Source organism: Cupressus sempervirens, chromosome 5 (genome assembly GCF_028749045.1).
Source record: "Cupressus sempervirens isolate cs-2001-9-10 chromosome 5, ASM2874904v1, whole genome shotgun sequence".
NCBI lineage: Eukaryota > Viridiplantae > Streptophyta > Pinopsida > Cupressales > Cupressaceae > Cupressus > Cupressus sempervirens.
In genome coordinates, this window is record NC_143122.1 from 824,315,988 (window position 1) to 824,336,737 (window position 20,750).

Here is a 20,750-nt window from a genome sequence, read left to right on the forward strand (position 1 = left end):
TGGCCTCCAAATGAATTTCCACTACCCCTTCCTCCTTAACTACATCTTGGTTTCCTTCCATCAAACTTTTTGTTTGACTTCTCCTCAACTCGCAGGGAAAACTAGCATGTCTCTTCAATGCTATTCATTCTAACCTAACTTAACTCCCCTTGAATGCTACATCTTAATCCATAAAGGTAACAAGAAACCTTCTCCTTGTTTCCTTCCACATGCCCTACCCCAATAAGAACTTGGTTGAATTCCTTTATGTATTCTAGGACATATTTTCCCACTTTCTTTAACCCTTGCATCTTCTTGAACATATCAAGCTCATAACCAACATGAATGAACTACTTCTTTAGTTTATCCACCATGCAATCCCATCTTCTAATTTTCTCCTTTCCTCTTCTATTTCTTTTCAACTAAGTCTCTTGCCATCAAATTTTGGCATGGCATTTCATTTTGGCCTTCACAAACTTAACCCTATCAAGGTCCTTGATATCCTCATACTCAAAATATTCCTCTAGGTCATTGATCCTATCGATCAATTCATCTAGGTTTAAATTTTCTAAAAACATGCCGATGTCAATTTTAGGTCTTTTGCCCAACGTGGTAATGGCCTTGAAAAGCTTCTTGTCTACCTAGTTTAGGACTTCTCTATCTCATTCCCCTTCCCACCCAATATTTCCTTCTTCTCCATTTTCTTCCTTACTTTCATCGCCTATGGCAACATTCATCCTTGTATGGATCTCCTCTTCCAATGCCTAGACTTGTCTCTAGAGGACTCTAACCTCAAGAGGAACAGCTCCTTCATGAAGGAATTTTCTTACTATTTCGAAACCTAAAACCACATAGTCTTGGTGCAAACTGCCTCACAGCCAGTGCTCTATCTACACACTCAAGAAACCCTACTTTGATACCACTTGATGAGGGCACAATCCAGGACCAAAATGAATGCAATAGGAAAAGGGGAATACTATTATTAGAAGTGATAGGCTATTAAATATTTAGTACAATAAAATAGACTCAAATAAATACCCTATGGGCATACAATGTGGGCTGATTCTAGAGAAAAATCTTCCTCACAATACCATCTCCCAAAATCAACCATAAAACTGCCTTTACAATGCCAGAAATGTTCTTAAGTAAACCCCAGTTAGCTTTAAGGTTAGGAATACATTTAAGAATATACCATTTCGCATTCACTTCAAAAAAAGAAGATTCTAGAAATCACATAAGAAGTTAGTGTAAAATTAGAATAATCCAAAAATGGTATTCCAACTTTTGGGAGGCGTAACTTTTGATCTAGGATTGTAATTGACAAATTATTTACATCTTTGAAAATATCTCCAAGTGCTCTATAGCCCTATGGCCTAGATTTTCTTATCCCCCATTTTTCAGGCCCATGCAAGGCCATTTAGTGCCTCAAATCTAACTTTGAGGTCGTCTTTGGGAGTCTCTAGGCAAATTAAAATTGCAATAACTTCCAAACCATAAAGCCTTTTGACCTAATTCTTCTTTTGGAGTGCTTTAAATTATAATTATGATCATCCCTCCAAGTTATGCCCTCTAACTCATCATAATTATGTCTCAATTACAAAATAACCTATTTTCTACATTGGCACATATCCCAAGGTGCTCCAAAACTCTAACCCATAAAACTAGTAGTGGAACTATGAGAGTTGGAATCTTTATTTGACCCAAATGGGTATCTAGAAATGAAAATTCTTTAAACAAAAACTAACACTAAACATATTTTTGGGTGACATAGGATTGCCCTTACACCACTAAATGCTCCTACATCATTGTGGGTACCATCCCCGCATGGGTTTTCCCTCCGATAAGGGCATTCTCAAGCTAATATATCTAATTTTATTGTGTATGATATTGAAATTTATTTTAATTGTATAGCTATTTTTCCCCCTCACTCTCAGTTATCAGGGATTTCGACCATTTTTTTTTTTCCAATTTATCAAGGATTTCAACCATTTTTTTTCCTCAATTTATCAAGGAAACCAAGTTGGAGTATAATAATATCTTTGTGAATTTTGATGTGGCATCACTTTTAACTATGGATCATATTTCCACCCTAATCAACATGTTTGATGCAAGGTTAGTTATATGATTAAAGATTAGTTAGAGTTCTTCCTAAGATCAACTTTCTTCTCATTCTAAAATGATATGTATGAGTAGGTGGATGAGGGTGGTTATGGTTTCCCCCTTTTATCTTCCATAGAGAGCTTGTACATGGATTATTTTGAGGAAATGACCCTCAAAACCTTCCCCATAAAACTTGGATGGATAGATGAACATGTTGATTACACCAATGTGCATTGATCACATAGGACTAATAAATGTGAAGAGTTTTGCAAGTACACAGATAGCTTGGACCAAAATATTTCCTTTACAAAGGACCTTGACTTGAGCAATGAGATACCCTTGATCTTCTACTCATCAAGGAGGTTGATGGTACATTTGGTTGTTGTGTGTATCCTAAGGCCTTCCACATTGACTAATACCTCTAGTTGGCTTCTCACCAACACCTTGACCAAAAATTTTGAATCCTTACAATGATTTCGTTAAGAGCACATAAAATTTATGATGATGGAAAATTAAACCAAGATCTTACCAATCTTCACTAGGTCCTCAAGTCAAAGGGATATTCTCATAATAAAATCTTAAGGATCTTAACTAAGCCATGTCCATCCATATTTCTTCCATTAGTCCTAAATATTCTCTTACCCAAATCAATTGAATGCATCCCTTAATTTTTTTAAATGAAATCTCCCCAAAATGTTCAAATATTAACCAAAAAGGGACTTCATATTTCCTTCAAACCTCTTTCTCATTTAATAAATTGATTCCTGATGTTGAAGGATTGAAAAGACCAATTTATAGATTTTGCAGTCTATAAGATTATATTCTTATATAAAACCCCTATATAGGCCCAAAGTATCATTCTATCTACACTAGATTTTGTGAACATAGTGTTAACACCAAACATGATAGGATCCATAAATCAAATTAGTAGAGAACTCATTCTATGAAAAATATCATATATGTTATTAGAAGACTAAAATCTTATCCAAAGAGTATAACTATTTTATGAGTAATATTAAGGAGGCTATTGAAATCAACTACCATCCCAATAACCTCAACCAAGATGATGGGTGGTCCATTTTCCTCTCTTGACAAACTCTACTTGGGACACTCAACAACCATCATTACTCTTGATTCTTTATTTTGAGTATTCTTATTTTTTCACTGTCCCTCCCCTCATCATCCTCATAAATTTTATTGGAGACATTTTTTTTTTAGTTTCCTACTGGCATTTCTTTATTTTCCTTCTATGCTTTGGTTCTACATGCTCTCTTCTTTTACCCCTACCTTTTTCTCACCCACAATCCTCTTGTTGACATGATGATTATGTGTGTTAAGTTTAGAAGTGTCACATTGATTATAATATCATACTTATATTTTTATTTCTGGAGAAAATATGGTCTATAGGACATAGATTAGATATATCAATTGGCAGATTGATCAAATGGAAAAAAAATTGTTAAGCATATAGTGTATTTGTTAAAACATAGTTAGATGTTATAAATTGGATGTACATTAATGTGATTGATGAGCTTTGATGACAGGTTGGTAGGATATCTTTATCAAAGACATGTGATTCAAATTTTGATATAATATGTACCCTAAATTCAATACTCATCAAGATTTGATGAAGTCTATTGGTCATAGTGTGAAGAAAAATTAAGTGACAAAGTATACTTCTCTAGTTATGGTAAACTAGTAGCAATTATCTTGTAAGTTGAAAAGTTAAAAGTAGTTAGTCCAAAGATTGGACTGACATCAAGGCACATTATTAAAGGTTTCATAAATCACTCATAGAGTTTGAATTCATTTTGAAGCTAAGGATAACATGTGTATTGTTTTTCCAATACCTTAAGAACAATATAAAACACATTGAAATATCAATATATGGTGAAGGTTGGTGTGATATTTTTTATTGTAATGGAGCAACATAGTGTGTTAGAACCAATCAAGAGTAGAGCATTGGTCAATAATTTATCCACTTTTTTATGCATTATGTGCAACATTTAGATCACCTATCACTTACTGATTTTAGCAATTTAAGATGTTGAATCCTATAATAGGGTGACTCCTAACAAGGTGTGAAAGATTATCAGATGTAAAAAGGAAAATCCTCTAACATGGTGACTCTTAGAAGGAGTTCTAAATCCATTAACTTGGTAGATCATAATAGATATTCATTGTAAGATCCTAACATTGCTAGAAATGATTTTTGGTTGGTATACCCTTAACTAAGGAGATGATATTCTCTTAACAATGGAACTTATAACTATAGTAGTGATACTTTCTAGATACTAATTCCCACAATGTTTTCATTCTCTAATGAAATGTTTCTGCATTAAAAATATTTGTGTTGAGACATTGCATGTGTGGATATTTAATTTACTTCTACTTTGATATTTGTAAATTTATATAATTACAATAATATAATCTAGTAGTCAACAAAATTTGGCATGATTTTTCTTCTTTTTAATATTATTATAAATTATCTCATAGTATAGGAAATCTATACTATTATAAAATATGTTGATAGAAGTATTAAATTTCAAATAGTAGATTAATTTTGTTGAAAGTCAATAAAGATTTTTAATGGCCATTTTATAGGAAGAGATGTTAAATGTTGTTGCCAATGGATGACTTGTTTCTAGAGGGCCTAGAAAACATCTACAAACTGCATAGGAAATAACTCAACCGAACAAAAACGTAATCGTCTGCAGGCATAGGATACAGCTACAAGAATAGGAAAGTACACAATCAATTTGTCTTTAACAATTTCAAAGCTCGAATACAACCGAGCAACGTGAGGTATATCTTTGAAAATAAATATAAACCTTTAAAGAAGAGCAATAATGGGGCGGAATATACCATTTTATTTTTCTTGTGGTCCTGCTCTGATAGAAATTTTCGCCGAGAAATGCCCGCCATTTCTCTATAAATACAAATTCCAACTCTTCCAGCCATTCAAATGCGTTAAGAAGTTATGAAGAGGCCTAGCGTTCTCAAATGCGTAGGAGCAGTCCTTATGTTGGTCTGTATGATGTTTGGAATGGGTAATGGAAATAGTGTTCTTAATCTGTTTTCGACGAAAGGATGTTATGAGGAGCAATCACAATAATGAAAATTAAATAATAAACGATATAATTTAAAAAGGAACCATATGTCAGACTCCTCCTAGCACTTCCTATTCTTGAACTAGGGCTTTCTCAATCACTTGATTATACACACTTCCAATCGCAACTAACAATGAATTCACCTTCACATGTACATTGTTTAATGTCTCCAATCAGCAAATAAACCCCTTGTTTAGGTAGAATCTCTATCTTGTTTAATTCTGCACGTGCTTGGTTAGTAATATATCATACATATTAGAATAACTCTTTCAATGAGTATCAGGTCTTCATCCTCATGGAAAGATCTTCATTTCCTTAAAACCTACTACAACAAATAAATAATTAAAATAAATCTACTAGTTCTGCAAAAGGGATAATAGCAAACCTATAATAACATGAAACTTACGAACAAAGTACTTGGAATGATGAAGGAAACCTTATTAATGCACTTGGAATGATGAAGGAAACCTTATTAATGCACTTGTAGAGCCAACCAATCGGTTTGCAAATCTCAATATGAAATTTGAGTTGTAGAATATCTAAGTTTTAATATTGCTGTTCACCAGTCCGTACATACCAGTCTTTCAATATTTTTCCAATTTATAAGACACACTATAATAACTGACTCCAACCAACTATCATCATTGAGTTGAGTATTTTAAAATTATTACAAACTAAACTTCCCTCCAAAATTATTACATTTTTTTAATTTAATGTTTGAACTTGAATAGCCATACAATGGTTTTATTAAAGATTAAACTCTTTCCTATACCTATACCTAAACCTATCTTGAAGACCTAATATTATTTTAGCATCATGATAAGTTTCAAGACTACCCAATTGATTTGATGAACTTGTTTATACATTCTTTCCTTCTGATTTGTTTTGAAGATCTTCGTGGTCTTTATAATTTTCAACTGTGACTTGAACATTTGAAGTGCTCCTGCACCAGGATGTAATCCTGGTTATCTTGTTGTAGCTTTCGACCAGTGTGGGTGTTATGACATAGGCAGCGATAACCCGCCTGAAAGATACATGTTTGAATACAAAGGAAGTAAAGTCGCTTTTTATAACACTGCTGGCTGTGAAGGCTCGCCGGATACCCAACTTGGTGCCAGTGCCAGAGACTGCGCCAACCGTTTTGACTGGATTAGCTTCCCAATTAATTGCGCATAATCCAAGTTACAAGGGAGACCACCATACCTTTTCAAAGTCTTCTGTAGGTGTCGAGTGAGGATTTGTCACTGGTGTTTATGGTTTGCGTCCCATCTAGTTTGTTTGTTTGTTTTAGTGAAGGCCTGGATTTCATCTTTATTAATAAGGCTTACGAAGGTTTGGGATTAATCTTTCATTATAAAATAGAGTTGCAGTCTTGCGTCTTGTCGTCGTTTTTTTTCTGTGTGGTAATTGTAATAAGGTATTTGTAACTCCTCGTTATGATCGACCAGAACTTCTGTCTGGTTCTTCTCATTTAGCACCACGTAATTCGTCCCTTTTAAATATAAATGTTTAGAATGTCTTTTATGTGAGCATGTTTCCTCTTTTAAATTCTATTTTTTCTTTTTTCCTTTTTCTATTCTTAAATTCAGTTTATTCATTTATTTTATGGATTATTGTACTCATTGACTTGTATTCAATTATTTTTCCTCAATATTGTCTTATAAGAGCCCTTTATAGAAAGAAAATTTAATTATGAGGATTAAGTATAATTATTTATAATGGTTATTCACATGTTGAAAAATTAATTTCTATCAAGATTTTACTATTATGTTTCAGCTTTTAAATTAAAAATAACTAGTTAACTGCATTACTAAATATAATAGCATTACATTAGAAATCTTAAATCTAAAATTTAAACATTACATGAATAAATATTGTAATTATTTATCAAGAAAATATTTGAATTTGATTGAATTAAATATATTAATAACTATTTTCTAAACCAATAACACCCATGTTTTGTTTCATATTAAAAAAAATTAAAGTTAGTTTACCAAAATGGAATTTATTTAACAAAACTTTTTTACAAAAATATAGTTCTAGAACATTTTGAGCCATATGAGCCCTTTTTTTAAGGTTGTTATTAATTTTTAACATTGTTATAATGTTTAAAGCTTACCAAAATAAACATGCATTTCATAATCACTCTACTACAATATTTATAAAATTATGATATATGTATGTATGTATGTATGTATGTATGTATATCAATAATTTTTTTAACATATATTAATATAGAGTTGTACTATGTTAATATTTTTTGTAAATCACAAATGTATGTTATAAATTTTTAATAATTTATATCATAATATCATATATTAAATTACCTATGTTCTTATAGAAACCATTTGGAGGAGAAAATTTAATTATGAGAAATAAGTATAATTTTTGATAATGGTAAATCACATTTTCAAATATATGTGTGTGTGTGTGTATATATATATATATATATATATAGACATACACATACTTTTAAAGTAAAAATAAGTACTTAACAATAAAGTTAACAATATAAATCTTAAATGCAAATCTTAAACATTACATTAGAATAAATATTGTAATTATTTATCAAGAGAATATAAGAATTTGATTAAATTTAATATGTTAATTAATATTTAAAATTAAGTAATATTTAATACAAATATAATATACTATAGTTATAAGTGCAAGTACAAGCTACTACATGGTGCTTGTTTACTATAGAAATTCTTTTATGAGAATAAAATGATGTTCTTAAAAAATTATATAAAAAATAATAATAAACAATAAATGCATTAAGAAAAAAATCATAAGAGAAAATGATATGATGTTATGATTTTAAATGATTATATATTCATAATAGTGAGTTATTTGTAAAATGTAGAGATGTTGGTTATAAACTAAATAGCATTTGAAAGATATAGAATCAAAAATCTATTTTAACCAATCATAATGCAATTTAATATTTATTTTATTTAAAAATAAATAAAATCATAAATTTAAACTTTCAGAAAACTATACCTATTTTGAAAATGAGAAAAATAAAATATTGGTATTGGTGGATATTATCATTTATTTCGATTAAGCTCAAATTTAAGAAGTTATTTTAAGATAGTTCAAATAAAATTCACATCAATAGAAATATTGTAATTGATAAACATTTGTTAGTGCAAGCTTTTAAACCCTATCATAAAAAAATAAATCCAAAGTTAAATTAATAAAAATTTATATAACTATAATGTTACTACTAAAGTAGAGGCTTTTAATTTTTATTTCTTTTTTGGGAAAAGTGGAAAAGCAATTAAATATATTAATAAAATAAGACTAGTTCAAGAGCTCAACTAGGAAAGAATCAATAATAAAACCAAGAATCTTTGTTGAATACAAAAGATTAGAGCATCGACATATACACCACTACCATATCAATGGAATAAAAATTCCTTGTTTACAAGTTGGAGCTAATACTTCCTCCAAGACCAAAATTGAGCAAAGATTGAGAAATCATTAAAATTTCAAAAAAAATGATAAACTATAAGGAACTAAATCTCACTCCTCCATTATTGCATATTCAGACTTAGTAGATGAGGTTGAAGCATCTGCATCATGAACACTACATTCCCAACTAGATTTAGGCAAGGGCTAAGGAGGAGATTCCCAACCCAACCTATGAATCACACCCCAAGTGGAAGAATACAAAATACTATTTACCACATTATGCCCAAAATCCAGAGGATCATGAGTAGACTATAGCCAATTCAAACATAGAAGATCATTGCAGCAACAACCCCCCAACATAACTAAGACCAAGTAATGACCCTAAAAGCCAAAATTATTCACATCTTGAGACCCATCAAACCACTATTGAGAGTGATGGGTTGACCAATACAAACACTAGAGATTGGGCAATGGCAATTTTTTTTTGAAGCTCCAATAGGTCCAATATAGCATGCCCTATTTTCTTAATATTATCTTCAAGTTGGAAGCCCAACTCCCTCATAGCAACCTACAAAGTGTTCTTCATAAATTTAAGACTTAATTTTCAAAAGTATTTTTTAAGGGCCTCATTAGTTTACATGAAATCATGCTTTTGTATGAGCTAGGAACACAAAAATAAGCTACCGACCAAAGCATTACCCACCCATAAGTCATAATGCTTCATTGTGACTTTTAGTTTATGATCTCCCCAAAAAATTTAGTGAACAACCTTAGGAGCAAGGATCTCCGAAAGAGAAATAGACTATAATAAGTCCACTGCACTTGATAAGAAGATCAACACCTTGTTGGATGGGAAGAGGAAATTCCAAGAGGAAGGGGAAAGAATATCATCCCTAATTACATATTTGATCACTGACCAAATAGAAGACACCCATATCAAAATCAGTCATGTGCAAAGGAAGAAAATTTTTGTCCATGTTTGGTTGAAGCAAAATCTGACAGTTTTTGGGTATAATTGTTCTAAGGAACTGAGAGCAAGAATCACATTTGGCATAGACCTTCATGAGAGGCAAAAACTCCAAGCCACCAACAATGAAATGCACTAAAACCAGGGGCTTGATAAGAATAAAGAAGATAGGTAAAAAAAGTTAAACTGCAAAATCTTGTGTGAACAAACTTTTGTTAGAAGCTAAAATGCACAAAGAATATGAAGTGCAGATAGCCATGTAAAATGAAACATAATCAGATGATGAAATGATCCCAAGGCCAATGAAATAAACCACATGTTGATCCAAAGCACATGAAGTGCAATTATGATGCCTATTTGTTAGAGATCTTGGTAGTTATAACTAAATGCACTTGATTATGAGATAAACATAACCATCTTGACATACGAGCCTAATTAAAGACAATAAGTACTAGCATTTATCGATATCTAGATAGATAAAAAATTGCAACTCCTCATATTTATCAATGAATGAGGTTGACTGAAAAGTGTAGATCATGATGCCACCACACCCTAGATTTGAAAGGCAATCTTCAACTTTGTTTCCCTCTTGTAGACTATTCAAAATGCATATATCTTGATATTGATCTAACAAAAATCAAATGTTGAGGAGGATATACTTAAGTTTCTAGGAGAATGCCTACCTTTTAATTTAGACATTAATGATTACCTAAGAGTCACCTTCAATCTATAGACATTGAAATTTTTTGACTTTCTTGACAAGAACTAAACTAGCGAACAAGGCTTGAGCTTTTGCTGAATTATTAGCACCATAAGTAAGGGGGTAATTGGAATTGCTAGCATTATTCTTTAATACATTTCCCTAATTTTTATTTACCTAGGTTGCCTCTAGAAGCGCCATCAAAGTTGATCTTCAAATACCTAGAATTGGGATAATGCTAGTGTACATCAAAAAAATCTACTTTAGGTTGCAATTTGTTTGTTAATCCCCATCTTATAGGAATAAAAAGTGTTTTCCATTCACAGAGGATAGTGGTATATGAAGAATTAATAATAGTATTAATCTTGCATTTGCTAAGACTTGCATTAGTTAGTTTTGCAATTGACTTTTCAATATCTTCAAGTACCTTATCAATAGAAGAAAAATCTTTATTAAATATCCACTTATTTTTTTCACACCAAATAGCCCATATGACTAATGCTAGGGAATGGTTTCATAAACCTACAAACAAGGCACAAGGATGGATAATCAGCCATGCCTAGAAAATATCCTAGATACCATTTTGAAGAGGGGTAAAGAAGCCTAATTTGCAAAGAACAAAGGTCCAACAATGATAGGCAAAATGATACCACCAAAAAAGATGATCACCTTTTTCAAATTCATCATTAAAAACACACATTTCAAAACTGTAGGAATATTTAATCTTACTAGTCTATCACTTGTAAGAATCCTATGTTGAATATCAAGCCATGTAAAACAACCAACTTTTGATAGTACTACATTTGTCGAGAAAAATAAGTATGCTCTAGAAGGACTCTTTTCTAAAACAATCGTTTCAATGAGTTTATATCCTGCTTTAATAGAATAGTTACCTTGTCTTCAAAATTTTATAGGAAGGCATGTTTCTATTCTAAGATGGTACAAAAATACTCTTTGTCTTGATTAGGAAGAGGAAGAAGATATGGATCCTTCCAAAAGACTCTTCTTGAAAAGAGAGAGGCAGTAGAAATAAAGTGATGCACTTGAGTTCCCCATAGAGATTCTAAGGTTAAAATAAGATCTTGTGTATTGGGCAGTATGATCAAAGGAGGTTGAGTATTCCAGAAATCTCACCAAAAAGCTAACTTTGTCTCCACTATTCACTTCTCAAGTAGCATACTTAAGAACAATGTCTCTTGAAGAAACCATAAAATCCCGAACCACAAACCCCGTTGGATAATCAAGCATTGAAAATATTCTTGATGGATCATTATTATCCAAATACTTTTGTTGCATAATTTGATACCAAGTAGTGTGACTTGGTATAGATTTTCCAAACTAGTTTATTTCCAAATGTAATGTTCCTTTTTGATAATTCATGAACTCCCACACCCCCAACAACAAGAATATGTGTCATGTCTTGTAGAGAAATAAGAGGGGTTGTCTTGTCTTTTGACATAGTACCCATCCAAAGGAATCCTCTGATCAAAATTTGAATTTGTAAGATGATTGAGGGTGGAGCTTTAAGGATAGCAAGATTGTAATATGAAATAGATTTAAGTATTAATTTAATGAGAAGAATTTTTCCTAATAGAGAGAGACATCTAACTTTCCATGCAACTACTTTGCTTTTCATTCTATCAAGGATAGAAGTCCAATAAATCATCTTAGTTGATGCCATGAAGAAAGGTACTCCAGGGTAATTTGAAGGTAAAAAGCCCTTTGAAAATCCTACAATTTGCACAATTTTATCTAAAATTTTTTTGCTAGTGTTCAAAAAATTTTATTTTTATTTTTGAGAATTAACGTGTTTTTGCCCAAAAACATCAGAGTATAACTGCAAGAGGTGCTTGATCTTCCTAGCCTCTGAGACTTTAATGTATTTTTAATTAGAATAAACAACATAATAACATTTTTTATTATAATACTAATTAAAATTTAAGTATATTTATAAATAATAGTATTAAAATTTTAAAAATAATAGTATCAATTTATTTCATTATTAAATATTTTAAATATTTTATACATATTTTTAAAAATATATTTAAATTTAAAAAATATATATTTAATGTAATATCTAATAATTATTGTAATGTAACAAAAAAATGGTACAATAAACATATATGTAATTTTATATATGATATTATAATATATATTATTAAAACTTTACAACATACATTTTTTATTTTTAAAAAATATAAACATAGTACAAATGTATTAATAGATGTATATATATGTATGTATGTATGTATGTATGTATGTATGTATGTATATGTGTGTGTATATATATATGTATATATGTGTGTGTGTGTGTATATATATATGTGTGTGTGTATATATATATGTTTATATATATATGTACATACATATACATAAATACATACATACATATATGTACATATATGTATATATACATATATATACATATATATACATATACATACATATATGTATCTATATGTATGTACATATATATATATATATATATATATATATATATATATATATATATATGTATATGTATGTATACACACACACACACATATATGTATTAATACATTTGTACTATGTTAATATTTTTTGTAAATAAAAAATGTATGTTATAAAGTTTTAATAATATATATCATAATATCGTATATTAAATTATATATATTTTTATTATACCTTTTATTTTTGTTACATTAAAATAATTATTAGATATTATATTAAATATAAATATGTTTAATTTAAATTTTTTTTAAAAATGCATAGAATATTAAAAATATTTAATAATGAAATAAATTGATATTATTATTTTAAAAATTTTAATACTATGGAGATTGGATTTTTGTGAACTTTGGCAGTGATTTTTGTGAATTTTGGTAGAGATTTTTGTGATCTTTGGCACAGATCTTTTCCTTAGGAATTTAGCGAATGTCACTAAACCTGGTTAGCGAGATTTCTTGCAAACTCCAACATGTCTAACGAACCACGAGCCAATCTTCTTGGCACCACTACCAATTCCAATGATCAAGGTGATGGCAAGGTGGTGGCAATAAAAGGTAACATCGTGCATGATTTGGTAGATAAGTATGAAACTAGGTGCGATCGTTCCTCTCCCCAACACTCTGAATTTAATTCTCCACTTACTCTACATGTACCTAATGGTATTAACCACTCCATAGACAATATGAATGCATCACTTAGAGACAATGGCATCTCTAGTTTTAAGCCTAAATCCTTCTTGGAAGCAGTTTTAGGTTCAGTTCCAGCGATGGTCTCTGGTGCTTGCTTCACAAAATCTCCCCATGTTGAAACCTCACAAATGGTAAGCAATCTGGTGGCCCTTCTATGTTTCATGTCATTCCTAAGCATGAAATGTTGGCTAAGATAGGAAATGAAAAAGAGAGATTACGAAACATTGCCATTTTCTTCTCTGCAATTGAAATTGATAAAGTTCCTGCAAGGAAATTTCTAGATGATTGGTTTTATAACTATTGGAATTTGAAGCTTGGTTATTAGATTTCTTTATGTCAAAAAATAAAAAGAGGTTTATTTTTTATCTTTCTTAATAACTCTAAATCTCATCTTGCAGTCCTTAAAAAAGAGTATTGGAATGTGGGTAACACCACATTTCGAGCTCTAGGTTGGAATGCCGAGGCCAATTCAGAAGAAATCATTGCTATTTTGGCTCCTAGATGGGTCCTTATCAAGAACATTCCTCATTTTCTATGGAGGTTCATCCCTTAGCTTATGGAACCCCTTGGAAAAATCTTGCACATGGATGACTCAGCAAGACTATGTTAGGATAAACCACAGACAGAAATAAAAACTACATGCAAATATAGCCAATAACAGAAAATAATAGCTCACATAGAAATGAACACAAGGCACCAAGATTTAACATGGTTCACCCAATCCCTAGGCTACATCCACCAAACAACAAGTCCAATATTATTACAATCCAGTGATTACAACCTAATTACAATTCGTAATCCCTTACAGCTCAATATCGCCACAAGAAGCAATTTTGCATCACAACATAATGAAAATACCCAACCCTAAACCCTTTTATAAAAGTATTAAACTACTTTGGGGTTATAACATGTCTGCCATAAATTAGCCATAACTTTAGTGGTGAATCTATGAATAATACAAAAATAAAATTTTGGGGTGATGCCCTAAACCCCACTAATTATGAAGTATGTACAATACTTTCCTAATCAATCACCACAATCTTACAATCTCCCACTCGGAGATTGAGCCTGTAGCAATACTACTACCACATGGGGCTCCCACTAGATCAAACCAACCTGGACTCTACTATTCTTTTATTCATGTTCAGTCTAAAAGACCAACCAAAGCTAAAGAGGAGTTCAGCTTCTCCTTTGTTACAACCTTTGTCAAAATATCTTCTAGACTATCATTTGTATCTAGCTTTAATTATCCATCCTCCAAAACTAACCAACTGAAATGGTACCGTAACTGTATGTGTTTGGTCTTAGAATGTAGAGCTAAATTCTTTTCAAGATGAATGGCACTCTGACTATCTGTGAACAAATAATTATCCTTCTGAGAATGTCCCAATTCTTACAAGAAGAACTAAAGCTATATCATCTCCTTGGCTGCCTCTGTAGCAGCAACATACTCTGCCTCTATAGTGGATAGAGCATTAATCTTTTGTAACCTAGAAACCCAGCTCACAGCTGCCCCACCAATAGTAAAGACATAACTTGTAATACTCTACCTGGTATCAATATCCCCTACCAAATCTGAGTCAACATAGTCATATAAATCAATAGTAGAGCTCCCAAAGTGTAAACACTTATTGGATATTCCTCTCAAATATTTGAGAATCCACTTGACAGCATTCCAATGCTCAAATCCTAGATGACTCATATACCTGCTAACAACTCCCACTGGATGTGCAATATCTAGCCTAGTGCATACCATAGCATACATCAAGCTTCCTACAGTTGAAGCATAGGGTACCTTGGACATCTTATCCTCCTCCTCTTGTTTCTTAGGACACGTCTTCTTATTCAACTTCAAATGACCAAGTAAAGGTGTGCTAACAGCTTTACCATTCTCCATAGAGAAATGTTGCAACACCTTCTCAACATAATCAGCCTGAGATAGCATCAATATTCTATTCTTCCTATCTCTGCAAATCTTCATGCCAAGGATTTGTTTTGCTGCCCCCAAATCCTTCATAGAAAATGCATGTGCTAACTAGAATTTTAGCCCCTTAATATGATCCATGTTAGACCCAACTACAAGCATATCATCAACGTATAAACATAAAATAATGTAGCTATAATCATCCAACCTCTTAAAATAAACACAATAATTTGAATGACACTTTTTTATAGCCATGCTCATGCATAAACCTGTCAAATTTTAGATACCATTGCCGAGGTGCTTGCTTCAAGCCATATAAACTTTTTTTCAATTTGCACACTATGTTCTCCTTACCTTTGACCTAAAATCCCTGTGGCTGACCCATATATATTTCTTCATCCAAATCACCATGAAGAAAGGCTATTTTAACATCCAACTGCTCTAAATGCAAATCTTTAGTAACCACAAGACTTAAAATAGTATGGATAAAAGTCATTTTAACAACATGAAAAAATATCTCATCAAAATCAATTCTATTTTGTTGTACAAATCCTTTTACAACTAACCTGGCCTTAAATATTTTCTTACCTCCTTCCTCTTCTTTCAACTTGTGAAACCACTTATTCTATAAAGCCTTTTTACCTGCAGGAAACTTGCATAGATCCCATCTCTTATTCTTTAGCAAAGAGTCCATTTCATCTTTCATTGAAAACTCCCACTGAATCTTAGTATCCACCTGCACAACTTCATCATAACTTTCAGGTTCACCAGCATCAATAAGTAAAATAGAATACAAAGAGGGAGAAAATCTTTGTGCAGGTCTAATTTGCCTCATTGATCATCTAACATTCACTTGTGTGTGTGGTATTTGTTGTTGCAATTGTTGCACATCATGAGGAATGGTTGGAACATCAACTATTGGAGTATCATCTAGCACTACATAATCATCTTCTTTCTTCTCATGTTGCTGCAATAGATCTTTGTACAACACTTTCTCATTGAATATGACATCCCAACTTCTAAAATTTTTATGATTTTCAAAATTCCAAAGCCTATAACCAAATTCATTAATGCCATATCCAAAAAAACACATTTATTTGATTTAGCTTCTAGCTTGGTTCTATTTTCAGAGTCTATATGGGCAAAAGCTTCACAACTGAAGGTCTTGAGAAAAGAATAACTCACCTTCTTACCAGTCCATGCCTCCTCTGGAATACCACAACCCAAAGGAGTAGAGGGACCTCTATTAATAAAATATACTAAAGTATTGACAGCCTCCACCCACATGTGTAAGGGCAACCCAACATGCAACGTCATGCTCCTTGCATGCTCCATTATAGTCTTGTTTATGTGTTCAACCACTCCATTTTCTTGTGGAGTCCTTGGAATAGTTTTATGTCTATGAATACCATTAGTGGAGCAATAATCTTCAAATTCATGACTGCAATACTCACCATCATTATCAGATCTGAGACATTTTAATTTCTTACCAGCCTCATTTTCAACCAAGCATTTCCATTTCTTAAAATCTTGAAATACATCAGATTTCTATCTAAGGAAATAAATCCATACTTTTCTAGTTGCATCATCAATAAATGTAACATAATAATGAGAGCCATCAACGAAAGATACCTAAGCTGGTCCCCATACATATGTATGCACAAGCTCTAATTTCTCCTTTTTGTTTTCCTTCATAGTCTTTACAAAACTCACTCTCTTTTTTTTCCATACACACAACTTTCACAGAAATTCATACTAACACATTTCAGACTTGGTAAAACTTTCTTTGAATGAAGTACTTTCATACCTTTCTCACTCATGTGCCCAAGTTTGTTGTGCCATAGTGCTGTATCAAAATCTGCATAAGCTATTTGTTCTCCCTACTCAACTATAGCAATTGTTCCTAAACATTCATTTTTCTCTAAAACAATCAAAGTAGAAGGAACAGTATGACCTATACAAAGATATAGGGTGCCTACTTTCACACCTTTTGCTACTATAAGGGAACCTTTTGAAACCTTCCAATTTTTATCATTAAAAGTAACTCCACAACCGTCATCACGGAGTTGCCCTGCTGAAATTAAATTCCTACTCAGCCTTGAAACATGTCTTACCTCATGTAGTAGCCAATGATTCCCATTCTACAACTTAATCTTAATTTTTCCATTTCCAGCAATTTGACTGGGTTCATTATCCCCCAAATAAACAAGCCCAACATCCCCTTGGACATAGTCAATGAAATAACCTCTATGAGGTGTAGCATGAAATGAAGCAACAGAATCTAAAATCCATGAATCATCAACACTTTCTAAAGACAGAAGCAAAGCATCCGCTTCAGATTTGTTACTTACCACATTTGCCTCCTTGTCTCCATCTAATTTATCTCCTTCATTTTTCTTTCAGTTCTAGCAATCTTTCTTTTTGTGCCCTAGTTTCTCATAGTACTAGCAATCATTTGGTCCTCTCAATTGAGACCTCCTCCCCTTTGACTTTCCTCTTGATTTCCCACGATTTCTAGAGTTACTTCCTCTCTCAGTCATTTTGCCCCTACTTTGTGCATTCAAAGCACTTCCTGATGTAGATCCACTTGAGAATTTCCTACGAGTTTCCTCACTCAAAAAAACACTGATCACATCATCATATTTTAGGGTACTAGATATAGGAAAAAAATTACTCACCACCATTACCAAGCCATTCTAGCTTTTAGGCAAAGAACACAAAATCAAGAGAGCCCTAATTTCTTCATCAAAATTCATACCCATAGAACATAACTTACTAGTAATAGTATTAAACTCATTTAAATGATCTACAATAGATCCACCTTTTGCCATTTTCATATTAAATAAATTCTTCATGAGAAATACCTTGTTTGAAGCGAAGGCCTTTTCATACAATTTCACTAAAGTTTTCATCAAATCTTCTGTCGTCTTTGCTTTTGTAATATTAAATGCCATCGATGGTGCTAAGCATAATCGAATGCTTTCAAGTGCCTTTCTATCCAAAAGATCCCATTCAGCCTCTGACATAGTTCCCTGATTCTTTGCTTTGTCTTTCAATGACTTACATAAATCCTTCTGATATAGATAGTCTTCCATTTGCATCTTCCATAACTGAAAGTTCTATCCATTAAACTTGTCAACCCTCAGCTTACCCTCATCTGCCATTGTTCCCACTCAACCGTGAGACTCCCACTTAACCATGAGACTTTCTTACAAGGATAACTGAAAGACAACCTCTCTCTGATATCACTTGTTAGGATAAACCATAGACAGAAATAAAAATGACATGCAAATATAGCCAATAACAAAAAATAATAGATCTCACAAAAATGAACACAAGGCACCAAGATTTAACGTGGTTCACCCAATCCCTGGGCTACATCCACCAAATAGCAAGTCCAATATTATTACAATCCAATGATTACAACCTAATTACAATCTATAATCCCTTACAGCTCAATACCGCTACAAGAAGAAATTTTGAAGCAATCCTGAACCCCACTAATTATGAAGTATGTATAGTACTTTCTTGATCAGTCACCACAATCTAATAGACTAGTCCCTCACCTTGACACTAGGATTCTTTTAGCCCTAAAACCTAGTAAAGATTTACCAAAAGAGTTAACTATTTGCATTGTTGATGAAGTGATATCTTGCCCTATAAAATCCCTAGGTAGTTTAAATGGTTTTTTTCTTTGCAAAAGGAAAGGGCATCTCAGGAGAGATTTCCCTATCATTAAGAAGAAGACTCCAAAAAAGCCCTAACCCTTTGAACACCCCCTTTGGTTCCAACTTGAACGTGTCCACTGCTGATAAACCCAACACTTTGCCTCCTCCATTTGTTGCCTCACAATCTTTCTCTTCCACCTATATGTCGCTTCCATCCTTGCAAAATGCTTCCATTACATGCATCATAGATGCTAATGGCTTTTAAACTATTATGAAAAACAATAAAAATCATTCGAATAAAAATAATGTGGCACCTAATGAGCCAATCTTCCCCCCTCCTCCTACAGGTAATAGGAGTGTTCATGTGCAGGGGTCTGCCAAGCCTTCCACTTCCTCCTCTTCAGCTCCTAAAACTCCCTCCATTCCAAAGCTCCCAGTTAAAAAATTCAAGGAAATTTTAGATAACTATATTGTGGAGGTCATACCAGCTATATCTTCTATGATTAAAAACCATCCATTGATGTTGGATAATTCCTCCCCAACCTTGTCCCAAAGTGAGGATATCCCCACTTCACAAAGGAAAGGAAGACCCCCTGGTTCCAAAAAAAAAGGCAAAGGTAATAAGGTTCAAAATAATATAATTTTGGGTGATGCTCCTTGTATGGAGGATCATATGGTTTTTGAAGCATCTATTTCTAAAATTCTATCTCAATGAATTGCATCTCTTGGAATATTAGAGAACTTCAATGTATCAATAGGAAATTTTTTGTTGAGAATTTTCTTAGTCCTAAGGGTAATATTGATTTAATAATGTTCCAATAATTTAAAGCTACTAGATTCATTTTGGAATCCAATCTTAACTTTATTTGGAAAGTTGTTGTTAAAATTTACACTAATCAACCTTTGAGAAGAGGAGGTGTGGCTATCTTACTCAACCCAAAGTGGGGTCCTCGGACTAAATGTTGTGGTAGCTCTCCCTGCAATACAACTATTTGGTTGATTATGAACTATAATAATATGGAATTTGGTATATGTGTTATTTATCCTGCTAATGATTATATTGAAAGAACTTTATTTTGGTCTTGGCTCAGCTTGCTCCCTAATATACCATGGTTATTTGGAGGTGATTTTAATATGATAGAACACCAAGATGATAAAATTGGAGGTCTTCCCTTCTCCTGGAAAGATCAAGAAAGAATTGCTTGGAATAACCTTAAAAATGCTGAATCTTTATTTTATCCCTTAAGTAGAAATAGAAACACCAACCTAGGGCTCTAGTTTACTTGGTACAATTTTTAGAAAGGTCAGCATAGAATCTATTCTAGGTTGGACTAATTCTATCACACTAGAAAAAATTTCTCTATTCTTCTTGATAAGAATCACAACCTTGTGACTGTATTCACTTCAACTCTTTTGGATCATCATCCTATCTCCATATCTATCGGTTTTGGTCCTTCCCCAATTTGCAACAGTCAAGGTAACCATAAGTTTATTCTCAATACTAATCTTCTAAAAGATGAAGACACCCTTACTACTATTTCCATAATAAAACTTATCAATGATTCGCATTACCCCTCACTATCTCACATTGATAGGTGGAAGTTGAATGTTGCTACTTGGAAAAAGTTACTCAAAACTATTGGTCAAAAGAGAGCTAAAGACTTTTAGATTTAAAGAGTCTTGGTTGAATAATAATATTTATAATGTAGAGA

General features: G+C 32.3%; 1 pseudogene; it reads left to right on the forward strand.

Annotated features, from left to right (window-relative positions):
* Positions 1-13,226: 13,226 nt before the first annotated feature.
* Positions 13,227-20,750, forward strand: part of LOC149558423 (uncharacterized) — a 32,344-nt pseudogene continuing 24,820 nt past the window's right edge.